The sequence below is a fragment of the Lissotriton helveticus genome, chromosome 11 (genome assembly GCF_964261635.1).
Source record: "Lissotriton helveticus chromosome 11, aLisHel1.1, whole genome shotgun sequence".
NCBI lineage: Eukaryota > Metazoa > Chordata > Amphibia > Caudata > Salamandridae > Lissotriton > Lissotriton helveticus.
The window spans coordinates 1109074314-1109089788 of NC_136072.1; positions in this window are offsets into that span (position 1 = coordinate 1109074314).

Sequence of the window (15475 nt, forward strand, 5' to 3'; positions counted from 1 at the left end):
CAACAGTGGAACGGTGTCTTGATCCCACAATGGAAAATGTCTGATATTGCATGTTGCTTGGTTTTCACAGAACTCCCTCCGTTGAGGTGCATCATACTCTGTGCTTGCGTAGCTAACTGTTTCACATGATTATTGTGCTTGGTTGACACCAGTCGGTGCAGTACACCGCGGTACAGCAGGTCCGAACAGTGAAACGGGGTCTTGATTCTATGATTGAGGATGTCATGAGTTAACGTGTGTGTTGATTTCTGTGTAACTCCTCCGATCAGGTGCAACCAAGTCCGTGCTTTCGAATTGAACGGTACGTGGCTGTGAGGCATTAATGCCCACTGCCTCTGGCCTACACTGTGGTTAGCAGGATTCACAATTTAGATCAAGTGGTGATTGTTTAATTACAGAATCCTGTAGTCAAGTAACTACAACGTCTATTGAAATATACACAATATTGTTTTAGTATACTTGCTTGAAGAACTTTTTTTAGATGAGTTATAGGTTTAGTAAAACCACACGCTTGACCCTGTCTTCTCCTCAAGCCTGCATGTCTCCGTCAGCCACACCACCGAACTCCTCTGGACCGACCACCACTACATCCACTTCGCCTTCCAGAAACCCACCACACACTACCGCACCCAACGGATTTCCCGCCGCTGCTGGAGCAAAATCACCGATGACCAACTACATGCAAACCTCGCTCTCAGCCCACCCACAGAACCCTCCAACACAAACGACGCTGCCCACAGCCTCAGATGCTGGATCGAGGACTGCGCAAACACCCTCACCCCACTGAAGAGACCCCCCCCACAGACACACCAGCAAGAGGGCCAGCTGGTTCACCCCAGAACTCCTTGCTTCCAAGCAAGCCTGCTAGAAACTAGAGAAGGAATGGCACAGTGAATAAACTCCGTACAACCACGCAGCACACAAGGACGCCATCCGCAACCACCACCACCTCATCAGGGCGGCCAAGAGGACCTCCTTCAAAGACCTCCTCGACAACAACGCACACAGTTGCAAGGAGCTCTTCAACATCGTGAAGGAACTCTCCAACCCCAGTTCCAACACCAATGACATCCCGCCGTCGCAAGCCCTGTGCGACCCCTTCGCCACCTTCTTCCACCGCAAGATAGCAGACATCCACGACAGCTTCAACACCCAGACAGCCCCAACAGACAAGCACATCATCAATCTCTCCCTCAAGGCCGCGACCTTCCCAGAGAGCTGGAAACACGCCGAGATCAACGCCCTACTAAAAAAACCTAAGGCAGACCAGGAGACCTCAAGAACTTCCGGCCCATCTCTCTGCTCCCCTTCCCAGCTAAGGTCATCGAGGAAATGGTCAACAGACAGCTAACCCGATACCTCGAAGAAAACAGAATCCTGGACCCCTCCCAGTCAGGGTTCCGCAGCAACCACAGCATGGAGACTGCCCTCATTGCGGCCACCGACGGCATCAGGACCCTGCTGGACAACGGTGAGACTGCAGCACTCATCCTCCTAGACCTCTCCGCCGCCTTCGACACCGTCTGCCACCGCACTCTACACGCACGCCTCCACGCCGCAGGGATCCGAGACAAGGCTCTGGAATGGACCACCGCCTTCCTCTCTGGCAGAACCCAGAGCGTCCGCCTCCCCCATTCCATCCCAAAGCCTCCGAGATCATCTGCGGTGTACCCCAGGGATCCTCCCTCAGCCCGACACTGTTCAACATTTACAGGGCCCTACTCGCACACGTCGCCCGACAGCACGACCTCAACATAATTTCCTACGCCGACCACATTCAACTGATCCTCTCTCTCACCAAGGACCCCATCACTGCCAAAGCCAACCTCCACGAAGGAATGAAGGCCATTGCCGACTGGATGAAAAACATCCGTCTGAAGCTGAACTCGGACAAGACGGAGGTCCTCATCCTCGGCTCCAACCCTTCCGCCTGGGACGACACCGACCGTGCACGCAACCTGGGAATCATCTACGCAAGATCTACAGATGGATCCCGACAGATACAAGAAAGACAATCACCCAGGCCCTGGTCAGCAGCAGACTCGACTACGGAAACGCCCTCTACGCTGGAGCCCCAACCAAGCTCATAAAACAACTACAACGCATCCAAAATGCCTCGGCACGACTGATCCTCGACGTACCATGACACGGCCACATCATCCCCCACTTGAGAAACCTGCACTGGCTCCCCGTCAACAAGAGGATATCCTTCAAGCCCCTCATCCACGCACACAAAGCACTCCACAAGACCGGCCCAGCCTACCTCAACAAACGTCTCTCCTTCTACATCCCCAACCGCCAGCTACGCTCCGCCAACCTCTCACTCGCCATCGTCCCGCGCATCCGAAGAACAACCACCGGCGGGAGATCCTTCTCCCATCTCGCCGCAAAGACATGGAACACCATCCCACTGAGTCTACGACAGACCCAAGACCTGCTGACCTTCAGGAGGATACTCAAGACCTTGCTGTTCGATCAGTAGCGCCCCCCTCCCCAGTGCCTAGAGACCCTCAGGGATATGTAGTGCGCTTTATAAATTATTGATTGATGATTGATTGACTGGCGGTCGCCAGTAGGTAGTTATAGTTAGGACCAAGTTTCCATAGGAAGAACATTTTTTGTTTTGCTTATAACTTTGGCGTCATTTTATGAATCTTCATGAAATTTTCAAAACTAATTCTTCGTTCATACCAGCTCCTATGTTGAAAGTTTGGGGGTGATTGGTCAAGGGGAGTCGAGATAAAAGGGGGTCGAAAAATGTGTTTTCTCCATGTTATTTTCCACTGTAAACTTTAGACAAGGCTACAGGTTGAAAGGGTGAATGGAATTACCCCAGGTTCGGCAGGGAGAAGGGTCTTGGTCTAGAAAGCACGCTTTTGTTTCTTTGGTGTAAATCCGTTCAGTAGTTTTTGAGAAATATCAGAATTTAAAGATATCGATATTTGGGAATTCTGCAATCTGATTGGCTGAGGCATTACGAGCATGAGCTTGCTGCTTATTGCTGCAAGCTGTGCAAGCGGTTGCAACTAGAAAGTGTTGGCCGCCCTTTTGTGGTTCAGTAGAAGCGAGTAAGGGGAAAAAAGGGTGAAAAAAGTGGGAAAGAGTAGGGTAGGAGTGCTGTGAAGTCTATAGTGTGGTTAGGGTGTGCTATCGAGGGAGTGTGAAGCGAAGTATTTACCCTTACCGGTGTGAAAGTGCTGTTTTGCCCAGAGTGAGATGGTGGTGAGGTGAGGTGCTGGTAAACTCAGGGATGGAAATGTGTGCCTAAACCGGGTGGTGTTAGTATGCATTTAGAGTATAGTGGGAGTGGGAAGCAAACTACTCGCTGGTACCAATCTGAAGACTCTGGGATGAAACTGTGAGTCTAAGTTGTGAGCTGATTGCTGTAAAGTGATGTGCTGTGGGCGCTGTAGGATACTGGGCACTGTAGCATACCTGTGTAAGTAGTGTTAGTATGCGTTTATACTACACAGGGAGTGGGAAGCAAACTACTCATCCCTACCAGTCTGAAGTCTTGAATGCAGTGTTTTAGCAAGCAGAAATAAAGAAATAATTGTGAATAATATAATAATATAATGCAGAATGTTGCAATGCTACAGAAAACAAATGGTGAAATGAGGTGTGTCTAAGAAAGTGGCTGTGTGTAATAAAGGGATGGAGTTTGAAAATTATATAGAAAGTGTCTTTATTTAAGTGCCAAAATTGGACGCACTGGTGGAAGAGCTAGGGCATCCAGCGGATGCAAACTTGAACCGCTTCTGCTCTATTCACACGTAAGCTCCTGCATCAGTGAATTCCATATTACATGTTACAGTGCCATGTGACATAAACAATACCTATTAGACCGGAATGACTCAAAATTCTATAAGGAAAACAAAGGTAGGATATGATTAACACATGTATCTTTTCAGAAAAGAAAGAAAACAATAAGAAATTGCAAAATGTAATCATCAAACTTTTGGTACTGCTTTTTTGTAACACAAAATTATCAACAGTAGAACAGTCAGCAATCTGTTGTACAGTAGATTCAATGTGGTGCGTGTCAGAATTGGTACTAGTTCTACCCACATTGGAACTTTGAGGAAGAAATCAAACATTGCACTTCTGAGAAGCACATTCGGTACCTTTCTAGTCAAACCATACATTAGTGTCTTCAGCTGTTTCAAAAAACATTCTTGTGTAGAGAGCTAAAGCATCGAGCTGAGACAAACTCCAACTGCTTCTGCTGTATTCAAACCAAAGCTCATGCATCAGTGAATTCTACATTACATGTTACCGTTCTATGTGACTTAAACAATAACTATTAGACATGAATGACTAAATTTTATAATGAAAAAAAAGTTAGGATACGATTACCACACTGTGCTAACCAGTTCCTAAACAATGTTGTCTTTTTTCATTTTTATCGCCAGGTTGTGAGCAGAGGCTGAGTATGAGTAAATTTGTGTGAAAGGGCTTTGTGGATAGCAGGCAGGCAGAGAGACATGTGCACAAAGAATAGACGTGTTTTTTTTAAATGGGTGTTGGGCTTAGGCTAATTTAGCAAGTAAGTAGCGTATTTTCCATAGGCCATACATCACCGATCTCCAGTTAGAGTGGAGAGGCAAGGGGCAATAATGAATACAGAGTTCAAATGTCTGAGTATACTTAGAAAGTTATTATATCAAGGTAGTAGTATTTGAGTGTATTATAAAAAATTTAAAGGAAAAAGTAAAAAAAGATGGAAATATCCATCCAAGAATAACATGAGTTTCTTACAAGTCTTGGAGATTGCGGTATTTGAATTTGAATTTGAATTTAAAAACATTTATACAGCGCACCTTTACCCAGCGGTTTCATGGCGCTATTTAGGTTGCGATGGACGGCAGCAGTTAGAGGGGGTTTAGACGGGGTAGGCTTGCGCAAATAAGAGGGTTTTGAGTTCCCTGCGAAACTGAGTGTAGGAGGGCATTGTGCGAAGGCCAACAGGAAGAGAGTTCCAGAATGCTGGAGCCAGGACAGCGAACCTCGCTCCACCTGCCTTCTGTTTTTTAAAACGGGGGGTGACTAGGAGGGCCGAGTGGGAGGAACGTAATTCTCTGCCTGGAAGGTAGGGCACAATGGCAGAGCATAGAAATTCAGGGGCGGTGCCTGACCTAGCCTGAAAAGTGAGGCAGCCAAGCTTGAAAAGGGCACGCTCTCGCACCGGCAGCCAGTGTAAAGCTTTAAGTAGTGGGCTGGCCCGATGGTATTTAGGGAGGCCATGAATCAGGCGGGCAGCCTGATTCTGCACCAGCTGCAGACGATGGATCGCATAAGCTGGGGCCCCATTGTATATAGCATTGCCATAATCAATACGGGACAGTACCATGGCCATGACAATGATTTTCAACGCCGGGAGGGAGAAAAAGCGGGAGACTTTCCTAATTGTTCTTAGGGAGAAGAAGCAAGAAGAGACAACCGAACCAATGTGTGAATGGATAGAAAGTTGTGAATCCAAGAAAATCCATAGGGTTTTAACTTTGGAAACGGGAAGTGGAGGGACACCGAGTGAGGGGGGCCAGAAGGAAGGGGACCATGGACTGCAACCACCTCCGGTCAAGACCAACTCGGTCTTGTCTGGATTGAGTTTGAGGTGGTTGCAGTTCATCCAATCTTGGATAAATGTCATGACTGACTGGACATTCTGGGCAGATGAAGGGGAGTGGGAAAGGTTAAAGATTAGCTGGAGGTCATCAGCATAATTAAACACTGTGACCTCCAGCTGCTGTAACAAAAAAATGAGGGGGTAGATGTATAAATTAAACAAAAGGGGGGAAAGTGACGATCCCTGAGGAACCCCGCACTCCACCTTGCGGGAGGCCGCGGCGAAGCCGGCCAGATGGACCGCTTGAGTTCTCCCCACCAGGAAGGACTCGAGCCACGAGAGGGCCAAGCCCTCTATGCCCGCCGCCCTGACACGGCTGAGGAGGATGGAATGGTCCACAGTGTCAAAAGCGGCGGACAGATCTAAGAGTATCAGGGCTTGAGGTACGTTGGTATCAATACCCTCCCGCAGCTTGTCCAGCACCGAGATTACCACCTTCTCCGTGGAATGCAGGGGCCTAAACCCAGCTTGGCAGGAGGAGAGGCAATGGTTTGCCTCTACGTGGGTACTCAGGGTGGTCGTGATGTGAGTCTCAAGGACTTTAGCTAGGTAGGGCAGAAGGGAAATAGGACGGTAGTGGGAAGGGGAAGATGAATCGGCGCCGGGTTTTTTTAGGATTGGGACGACAACCGCTGATTTATGTAGGCTGGGAACGGTGCCGTTAGTGAGTGAATCATTGAGAAGGGTCAAAGGCGGGATAGGGCAGTTTAAATAAATTTCCCTAAGAATGTGGGCTGGGGCGAAATCCAGGGGAGATCCTGATTTGACTCGGTCCAACAGCGGTGAGAGAGTATTAGTGGTCAACAGAGGAAAGGAAGACAGTTTGGAAACCGGGAGGGGAGGGGAGGGGTTTGTAAATGCAGGGGAAGGGAGGGGGATGTTAAGTTTAATTTTTGCAACTTTGTCGATAAAGAACTTGTTGAGTGAGTTGCAGAGTGACTGGGAGGGAGGAATTGATGCTGTGGCTCTGCTGGATGATGCGAGTTCATGGACAGTCGAGAAAATTTCTTTAGAGTGAGACTCGGCTGCCATTACTCTGCTTGTGTAGAACTCAGTTTTAGCATCCAGAATGCCCTTTTTGTAAGTTTGTAGTACAGACAGGTAAACTGCCTTTAGCGCAGGACTGTAAGTTCTACGCCAAGCTCGCTCAGCCCTCCGTGCAGCCAGTTTCTTAGCTTTTAGATCCGAGGTGAACCAACGGTTGGCTGCATGGGCTCGCCTGACTGTGAGTCGCCTTAAAGGGGCAAACTCGTCGCCTGCCAAAGTCAGCCAGTTGTCGATGGCAGACAGCTGGGAATTGGCTGTAAGGCCAGATAGCTCGGGGCAGGTTTTGGCCAGAGTAGAGCAGAGGGAGGGCATGTCAGTTTTTCCCCATTTCCTGACCCAGGTGTTCTTGGGAAGTCGGGGTTTGGTCAGAGGGGCTAAGGCGAGGGAAAAAGTGATGGTAAAGTGGTCCGACCAGGAACAAGGGGCTATTATGGGGGGTGTGAGCGGGATGTTTAGAGCCCAGATTTGATCTAGTACGTGACCAAGCGAGTGAGTCTGGCTGTGAACCAGAGGTACAGAAGTTCTTCAGCGGCTTGAGATGCGTAATGTTCCAAGAGGCTATTGTTGCCATCGTGTGAGAAAAGCGAAGCAATCCAATTCATATCCTCGAAGGGACAGTAATGTTCCTCAAATGTTGGAGCCGCAATTTGAATTGGCAGGCAATCTGCGATGTTGTGAAAGGTCGCACATTGCAGGAGATCTTTCACGGCTGCGCAGAATTCCAATTCCACCACGATACCTTTTTGCATTACATTCGCCATTGCTCCACTGCCAGAACAATCACGTTCATGGTTTTCAAGATACTGCATTACCTGCTGGATATCGGGAGCGATTGTTGGAATGTTGGCAAACCATGGATCCAATCGGCACTCGAATGGGCAAGTTTTGCAATTAAAAGATGGTTGTATGCAGATAGCATATGTGTAAATAAATGTTATGTTGTAGTTGGCTCCGATAATAGATAGAGGAAGGTAGCCACAAAGTTTTTTCATTTTTTACAGTATTGATGTAGCTTGGCATAGAGGTGTATTCTGTCTGACATAGTTGTAACCACAGAGAGCGTAGCCATTTTTTACAAGCAGAATTAGTAGTAGGATGGCCGCAAAGAGAGCGAGAATTATGGGCACTGTTCCTGTTATTCCAGAGATGATCAAATGAATGAAGTCTGGTATTAAAAGAAAAATTGTTTGAAAGCGTGTTAGAGGGCCGTAGGAGACCGTGTTAAAAAAGTGTGCCAGACCTTGAGTGTGAGATGTGTTGAAAATTGTGTAACAATTCACAAAGTGTAATTGGAGGTTCGTATTTAAAAGGGAGCATATTTTACTTGAAGTTCGTGGTATATGCAGTCGATAAATTTATTTTGGAGAGTTGAGGGAGACTTTGGTTGTGAACAAAAGTGATTTCAGTTTCGTTTGTTTAATGACATCTCTTTTGGAAGTAGGCATTGAAGGCCAAGTTGAATTTTGCGAGTTAGTTTGTGTGGGTGGGAATAGACATTGCCACAGGAAGTTACTCGGTTTGAAACAATAAGGACATGCGGTATGCCAGCTCACTTTCCGTAGGAGTGCATGTTATTGAGAAGCAGATAACTGGTGTTAGAAAGCTGTGTGAATGTTGGTCTGATTGTGGGAGTTGGCGTGCTTTTAACAAAGCATGCAAGATTGGGGGCTGTAAGCTTAGAATTATATTTTATGTATAAAGTTTTATATAGCGTGAACTTGACCCAAGAGGGTATCAGAACGCTTTACATTTAGGATTGTTGCATTAGAAGTTACATCAGTTACAAGAGCATAGTAAGGTACCGTACACATAAACAATGTTGCAAGAATACGTAGGAGGGAGGGGAGAAAGGAGTAATAACAGGGAGGCGAGGAGGAACTGTGACCAATGTCCGGCTGGGTAGGTGGCGGTCAAGGGGGAAAATAGGGCCAATCTCCTCGTTAGCTGTCTAGCAGCTCCACCGGGCATCAGCCATGTTGCTCAGGGCTCAGTGTTCAGGAAAAACAGTTTTGAATGTATTTGATTTAAAAAGTTTAATATAGCGCTGGCTAGACCCGGAGGTATCAGAGCGCTTTTCCAGAGGATCGTTGCAATACAATGTACATCTAAAAACGCTTATATAGTGCTGGCTAGACCCGGAGGTATCAGAGCTCTAAACCAGAGGAACATTGCTTTACAAGTTACATCAGTTACGATAGCATAGTAAGGTACAGTAAACAAACAACGAGGTTGAGAGAATTTGTGGGAAAGGACGGGAGGAAGGAGCCATAGCAGGGAGACAAGGAAGAACTGTGTCCAATGTCCGACTGTCCGGCTGGGTAAGTGACGGTCGAGGGTGAAACCAGGGCCAAACTCCCCATTAGCTGTCTAGCAGCTCCACCGGGCATCAGCCATGTTGCTCAGGTCTCAATGTTAGGGAAAAACCATTTTGAATAGATACATAGGCTACAGTAACAGAGTCAAGTAGTGGAAGAACATGTCCCCACTAGAGGATAGAGGTAAAGAAGGGGGTGGAGGGGTGGGAGTACAAACAAACCAGAGAAGGAGCTGGGGCAGCCAATTAGGCAGATGGGGGATGTGATCAAGGTCTGGTCGGAGTCCGGTGGTAGGGAAAACTGTGGCAGACATCTTAGGGTCAGGCAAGGGATTGCTATTGCAGCATCCAGGATCAAAAAGGCTTCCCTTGTTTCTCTGGCCGCCCACCATTCTCGGGCTATTCTGCTGCTGCTTTGCGCTGCCACATTAGGTCCCACCCTACGTCTCATTCCCTCCGGGTCCTACAGTTATAGTCGCTCTGAGATGCGATTCTATTGCTTTGGGGATTAAGTCTCAATTTACTGATCTGGGACCTTCATGCCACAGTCAGGCTCGCCAAAACTTTACAGTCTTCATGCCATAGTCAACTTCTGCAATATTCATTATCTTCACAGCTACTGGTTTTGTAGTAATACTTAGTAACCACTACTACACAGGTACTCTTATGACTTAACTTGTAGCACCTACAACTTGTAGTACCCCTAAACATATGGCACTGCACCAACTCCTACTGCCACCAGGCACATCAGCAGTCACACACGTTGCCGGCGGTGGGAGATGTAAACAGCCATACAGTGAGGTGGCAGGAGGCAGCGTCCGAGGGGCAGATCAAACCATTCAGACCAATCCCACATCCATTTGAATCATTACTGCTGGGGGAGGTGTTCTCCTTACTTTGCCCGGAGATCCCCGTCACTTTGTAGTTGGACATTCTTGGATAGTAATGAATGACTGCCATTGTGGTCGCACTTTTCACCTGTGAGAAAAACGTCTGTATGCTCTTTAAGCAGCGATGTAAATGGGAGAAACCACTGCTCGTGAATAAACATGGTATCCTATATATTTACATACAACATGACAAACAACATATACACCTAGCAGACACAACAACACTACGTACAGTGGCTACCGTGGCTAGCCATGTACACAAGGCAAACATGGCATGGCATCTCTGCTGCACAATGCAGAATGCGGGGAGAGATGGGAGCAAAGTATGTGCAAAGGTGGCAAGTGATTCTCGATTATAAAAGTATACAATGCAAAGTGTTGAGGGGATGTGCCGGACAGACTTGAGTATGCAGAGCACAGATATGTACATGTCAACATACACTGATGGTCTATTGAGTGAAGAAGACAGTGGACGCAACCATGATAGTACAGTCAGTAGGGAACATTATGGAAAGGTAGCGCGTACGTGCCTCCTCCCCTTCCCCCCAAATCTTTAGCGTAGTGGGCTGGCTCGGCATATGCAAGGGTAGAGTAGGGGAATGAAGAAGAGGCACTTTCCTGTGGGTGTGGTTTTGTTCCAGAATGGCGAACGTGTCTGCCAGGTCTGTGCAGCTTACACCGCCATGAGGTTGATGCTGTGAGCAAAGGTGGCTGCGTGAATGATGCTCTCATCCTGCTGGTATCCAGAAACCGTCATGGCTGCTGTGAAGCATATATGCCCCACAGTTCACCTTTCGACACTGCCGTATGTGAAAGAGGGCCCAACACATGCCGGCGGAAGCTCCTGGACCGAGATCTGCGAGCTTGGAAGGCTCCTGAGATTAATGCTGGCTACCGCGACACAGGCACACAGCGCCCAGCCTGAGGCTCAGCAGCTTGGAGTGCTCTGTATACTACTAACACCAGTCCAACAGGTATCAACAGTGGAACGGTGTTTTGATACCATAGTGGACAATGCTAGAACTGTATCTGAGAGTGGAGATGAAGGTACTCCCTTCGACCAGGTGCAACCAACTCTAAGTCCCAACAGTGGAACGGTGTCTTGATCCCACAATGGAAAATGTCTGATATTGCATGTTGCTTGGTTTTCACAGAACTCCCTCCGTTGAGGTGCATCATACTCTGTGCTTGCGTAGCTAACTGTTGCACATGTTTATTGTGCTTGGTTGACACCAGTCGGTGCAGTACAGCGCGGTACAGCAGGTCCGAACAGTGAAACGGGGTCTATGATTGAGGATGTCATAAGTTAACGTGTGTGTTGATTTCTGTGTAACTCCTCCGATCAGGTGCAACCAGGTCCGTGCTTTCGAATTGAACGGTACGTGGCTGTGAGGCATTAATGACCACTGCCTCTGGCCTACACTGTGGTTAGCAGGGTTCACAATTTAGATCAAGTGGTGATTGTTTAATTACAGAATCCTGTAGTCAAGTAACTACAACGTCTATTGAAATATACACAATATTGTTTTAGTATACTTGCTTGAAGAACTTTTTTTAGATGAGTTATAGGTTTAGTAAAGTAACCAAATTGATCTTGGAAGTGAAAAGTAACTGTTGACAGCTGAAATCAGAATTCGAATTGTTTTGATTTATTTATTGCAGAGTTTTCTGTAATTTATGTTGTTGTATGTTGTGAAGAGGAAATGAGAAAAAGTATTCATGGTTGTGTGTGTGAGTACTGCCTTCAATTAACACTGCAGATAGGAGTGTTCACAATTCAAATCGAGTCGGTATTGTAGATGACGCAGTCCTGTAGGAAAATACATTGCTCCAGTGCGCTCTGTCCACACCACGCATACGCATCATTGCAGGTTCCGCACATGCTTATTTTTTGCTTTGCATATGACAAACTGGGCAGCTCAAGTAAATGCCATGTGGCTGTGGGCCCTTGCTGAACGCTCTCTCTGGCCTATACTGCAGACAGCAGTGTTCACATTTGAGATTGAGTCGGTAGTGTAGATGACGTAGTCCTGTAGGAAAAGACATTGATCCCGTGAGCTCTGTCTGCACCACTCATATGCATCATTGCAGGCTCCGCACATGCCTTTTCATTGCTTCGCATATTGCAAACTGTGGAGCTCAAGTCAATGCCACTTGGCTGTGGGCCTCTGCTGACCGCTCTGTCTGGCCGACACTGCAGACAACAGTGTTCACAATTCAGATCCAGTCGCTATTGCAGATGATGCAGTGTTGATGGCAACAGATATTGCTCCTAGTACGGCCCTCTCGCAGCATGCATCATCGCTGGCTGTGTACATGCTGAATGCTTTTGATGTGGATATGTGAGTGCACTAGAACTGATGGAGTGTTTATGATATAATGTTTTTGTGTATTATTTCAGACCTATTGATTGTGTCTCAGTATACCACAAGTTGTGGTTCTTTTACAATAGAATTTTATCTGTATTATTTCACATCTACTGTCCCTACCTTACTGCAGCACAAATTATCATTCCTTTCATATTGAATCTCTGTGTGTGATCCAATGATTACTGTTTTAGTTGATGCTAGCAGTAGCCATTTCCTGAGGGCTGCTTTACATTCACCCCACACGCATCCAGCACAGATGTCACTGGATATGTGACCCTGGTAATAAAAAGGTGCCGAGCGCACGTGACCATACCCACTTTCACTATCTATCTGTGTCATTGTGTTCATTATCTATGCATGATACTGCCCCTTGGCTGTACCACATTACATTGTGCTGTGGGCAGCGTATGCAACCATGTTACCTCTGGTAGTGGAGAAAACTTTGGGTATGTAACTTTTAGGTGTATGGCTATCACAGGTGGAAGGCTATGTAACAAAGTATGAATATTGATGAAGATGATGGTTGCATGTTGTGTGTAGTGTAAGATATGTGAAAGAAGCAAAAAGTTTAGAAGAAAGCTCTCTAAGCAGAAGAGGTGTATCTCATCAAATGCAGTACAGAGATTGACTAAAATGGGTGGCGTTTTCCAACTGGTACAATGGGAAATGTTATCAACTAATGAAATGTTTTTTAATGGTCACATGGCAATCGCGCATCCCGTGCGTAAGGAGACTGCACCCAACGTGATTTTGAGAAAATATATTTACTATAATATAAGTTTATTACAGTTAGAAATATATAAATGTTTAAAATATTTTTGATTATCGCTTGTTTGCATATACACTTTAAAATGTAAATGTAAATGTAAATGTGGGTGTACTTGTAAAGCGCACTGCGACTCCAAGGAGTATCCTGGCGCTGAAGACCGCTGGGGAACCCGTCCTGGTTTTCCCTGTGAGATGGTCCCTTTCTGGGTATCTCCAAGGTGAAATCAGGCATCCCCGGCGTCTGTGGGGGGGGCGTTGTAGAGATGAGGCAAGATTAATGCCCAGAGTTGCCAAGTGTGTTCCCTGGTTAGAGTAGGCACCGAGGCGAGAATTGCGATTCTCCTATTAACATGACCAGAGAATCTGGATTTCATTAAAGACACGGAGGCTGACATTATGCATTTATCCTTTAATAGCAACTCACACAGCCGCACTACATCACAAAGGATAAAGTTCTAGAGTCATAACAAAGGATGTATCTAGGAGATGATCTGCCTCTTTTAAAAGCGGCTCGCCAGCAGATAAGTCACTACTTTCTTTCTCTCTCATATCTTTACTTGATACGCTATTTTATGGCAATTTCCTTGTATTGTTTAAGCTATTTTGGGCTTATATCTTTATCTAATGCCCTTTTCATATTGTGTTGAGGGTACGCTATGTAAATGGCGTTTTGCTAATTTTAATTGTTGAATTGTTATGTAGTTTTTAATCCTATTGCGCCCTGCCCCTTCCAGGGACGTACTTGTTATCACCCGGGTGGCGCTGGTTCTACCTCCCCCACCCCCCCCTCCATGGACTTCCAATTTATGGTCGTCCTTCGCTCTCCCTCACACCCTTCTCCTGTCTGACCCCGCAGCAGTAGGCACCGAGGCGAGAATTATCGAGTCCGTTTTGACCCTGGTCCACAACCCTGCCGCGTCGGGAATTGAACCCTGGTCCCGGGCCGTTCTCTGCTTACCGGTCTGCCGCCTCTAACCAGTGAGCCACACCACTCCACTGCACTCCAAGTTATTTAGATATATTTTTGAGACCAAAAAAATGATGGAATGGTGTAAGAGGCGTGACACCGTACTTCTATGACATAACACAGGGTGTGGCAGCGTGCACTCATCACATACGTAACACCAGCGGGCGCGACCCTATATGTACATGACATAACGCGTGGCTTGGTAGTGCGTACCCGTCGCATACCAAAGTAGCAGCTGGCGCAACCTCATATGTAAATGCTGTTACGCGGTGCCACAAATCCGTTGGATACGAAATGTGCATCATTTAAATGTGGTGGATAGGATTCGCGTGCTGATCGATCTTGGTAGACTACTGGTACGGGACTGAAGTTTTATAAAAAAAAAAAAATGATATACATTTTTTTAGGGACGATAGAAAACATTACATCATTTTCAAAGTTAAACAAAAGGATAATAGAGTTGCAAAATATAAGAAAACAATTAGAAAAAATATAGGTTTTATAGGTAATAAAATATGACACCATAACAAATGCAGAACGGAGCAAAAATGAGCGAAAGATACCCAGAAGCTACTGGCTTGAGTGCCCAGAGTATAAAATACCCCAATAACTTAACTAAAAATGCAGCTAAGAAGTTTAAACACGACTACCTGAGATAAAACCCGGACATACTATTCGCAGACCTATACTTTAATGCAACTAATGGTACGAAAATGAATGACCTCATATTCTATACATCCAGAACAGCTAAATGGCGCAATGCCTTCGCTAGGATGCTTACCATAAAAACTACGAAAAACATTCCTCACGGATTAAAAATTTCAACCGCACCATCACAAAGATGCAGAGCCGAACTTAACATCACGATATATAAATCCGGAACAGTGCTGATACAAGCAGCAAACCGAGATCTAGAGAGATTTGCCAAGACTTTCCCATCGATAAAAGACTCATTGGACGACCCGAGTAATCAACCTCTCCTAACCCCACCAGTAGACACTCTAGACACTCACGATGCCACAATCAGAGGCGCAATTAGAACCAGGAGCCATCATACGCCGGCGTCAACTCTAGCGACTACCCAGGTAAAGTTAACTGGTCTAGTAAGGCCTCTACCAGAGAACACGACTAGAAGAACTGAGAGGCCTACCTTTCAAACAAACAAAGAACAAAATCAGCACCTTAGAAAAGAATCGCCCCTACTCCCGAACCATGAGACCCCTCAAGCAGATCATACACTGGCAGTGAGGGTAGCGCCACCTAACAACCAGGAGTGGGATGAGACTGAAGAGGGTGAGACAGTGAGGGTAGCGCCACCCAACAACCAGGAATTGGATGAGACAGAAGACATCAGCCTTCCTACATCCCAAACCCTCGTCAGAACCATACCAACTTCGTACACACCTACATCAACAAACGAACTCACAACAACACAGGACCTATCTAACTCCATCAACCTCCCTACACCTCACGCTAATACAACACCAGCGGCTC